This window comes from Portunus trituberculatus, chromosome 18 (genome assembly GCF_017591435.1).
Source record: "Portunus trituberculatus isolate SZX2019 chromosome 18, ASM1759143v1, whole genome shotgun sequence".
NCBI lineage: Eukaryota > Metazoa > Arthropoda > Malacostraca > Decapoda > Portunidae > Portunus > Portunus trituberculatus.
Window position 1 is genome coordinate 10,254,550 of NC_059272.1, and position 2,500 is coordinate 10,257,049.

Sequence of the window (2,500 nt, forward strand, 5' to 3'; positions counted from 1 at the left end):
AGCGATATGTACAAGTTTATGCAGGGGGTCGGCACTCTCGAATTCGTGTAGCTGGTGACTCCCGGCGGAGACTCAGGGTGGGAGGTTTATGGCTGTCCGACTGCCTGGGGAGTGGAGGGGCGGGGCTCTGGGGCGCGGGGGAGGGGAGAAAAAAAGGGGAGAAAAGTTAGGGGTGGGGAGGAGGAAATGAGTGGGGTGGGAAGGGGGAAAGGTGAGGTTACGGAGTGGAAAAGAGGGGAATGGCGGGGATGCAGACTGGCTGGCTGAAACGAGAACGAGAGGAAGTGGGAAAGAAGGGAGAGGAAAGGAAATTGCAGGGACGGGACTGGAACGGCAGGCAAGTGTGGACTGGAAAATGTGTCTGAATGATAAAGAAATAATAACAATAAACAATAAAACGCTTCATTTCATAAGCGTTGTTGCTACATTAGAGAAGGCCATTACAACTTTGCGCCTGTTATGAAGACGCGCCTAGAAATGGAGTGATAATATCGCAAAATATAAGTTTCAGGAAGTACGGAATATTAGCAGAAATATTGGGCTTATTGGTAACGTTATGGTGACAAACTGAAGTGGTGTTAATGGTGATGACGGAGGAGATGACAGGGACGATAGCGGCGACATTGGTGAGCGACATGTGACGAGAGGTGAAGTACGCGCTCTTTACACTATCTGACAAACAAAAATTTCTTTCAGCTGGGAGAGAAAAAAATGAGCCAGATTGTCGTAATAAGAAAGTAATAAGGTGGCTACTTTTACAAGAAAGCACTAGCTCTCCCACCAACAACAAATTACCATAAGCAATGATAGGATAATAGGACTCACAAACTTAAGACAACACATAAAAAATTATGAAGTGGTCGTTTGGTGTTCATACCAGCGATACCTCAGGGAGCACACAGATCACCGCTCCTGGCCGCACCGCTGAAACACACCGTGCCTACCTGCTCGCTCAGTTCCAAGGGTCATACAGGTAGATGATGTATAGGACTGCCGCGTGTATGAGTAAAACTAGACAGCAAAGTTTCAGCTGGAGGTACGTAATTGAGGTCACATAGTTTAGAGGTAACCACGCAGATTGACAGAATATTCTAGTACTTTGAAATACAACCATGAATATTAGAAGTTGAATGTTACTATCAAGAAAATCATGACACTTACGACGAATATCATATGTTAAGGACTGATGACTGACTCCTTGCAGCTTTCATTATTCTTTCACATGCACTTGAACAAAGAACACACAAGTAGCAGAGAAGAGCACAAAACATTTCAGGAAATAAAGCTCAACATAAAGACTTCGGTAATTGGGACAAGCTAACGATGACAAAGAATCACAAGTACCTCACAGAAACGCGGGAAAAAAACTGACTCTAATTGCATATATAGATATTGTGTGTATTAAAATTTCTAGGTATATTATAATGTACTTTTATTTCGTTTGTGTATTTATTTTAGCTATAACTTGTATTTATGTTCAGTCCGTTAATTGCTTTTGTTGTAACCTGCCCATATCTCGGGACGGAATGAAATTACTATTATTACTATTACAAATCCCCGCCCCCTACCAGACAATATATGTACAAAGTCTTTTATGAGCAGTTTCAGACTTTGAGCATTGTTCCAAAAAAGAAGGAACAAGGGCGATGCCTTCACAAAACCAGACCCAGAACACACACAAAAGCAGCAGCCTCTCCATTGGTACAAACTGGAGTGGATAATGAAAGAAAACCCGAAAGATAGAGATTAGTTTCTACTCACTCACACCTGACCTAACCTAATCTAACAATAAATCAGCCTAACTTTCCATCTAATGTATGACGCGTATCCATGAACACACACACACACACACACTCTCTCTCTCTCTCTCTCTCTCTCTCTCTCTCTCTCTCTCTCTCATTCTCTAGGTGTGTTCCCTGTCTCCTGTAGCCTCCAACACAATCTCGTATCTCCTCATCATCATTTCATTCTTGCCCATTCTGAATCGCATACCTGTTCCTTAATGTACTCTCAGAATTCCCAGCATCTAGTAACTGACATTTGTACACTGAATCCAATATTCTTTTCACAATCAATTCCTGCCTTTTGTCTTGGCTCGTCTAGTAGTGCAAGTCCATAACACTCCTTTGGATACACATTTACTTGATGAGACACAGCAAGTCAGCGAGATTCAAAACGCGAGACGGCTTATTCGTGACCACTGAGACTAAACCATACGTGTACCTGAACCAGCCACACCTGCCATCTTACAAGAACACTATCTACACACACACACACACACACACACACACACACACACACACACACACACAGATAAAAGAAGAGAAAAAGAGAGAAAAAAATCAGCTAGAAAAGCACCAACACGAGGGAGCAAGACAAGGTAATAATGATGCAAATGTACACGAGACATCAAACTGGAATTGGAGCCAGAGACGCGCCTTGTGGTCTGCCCCTTGACACGTGGAGTAACCTTATGATGCCAGTAAAAGCCGCTCGTTTA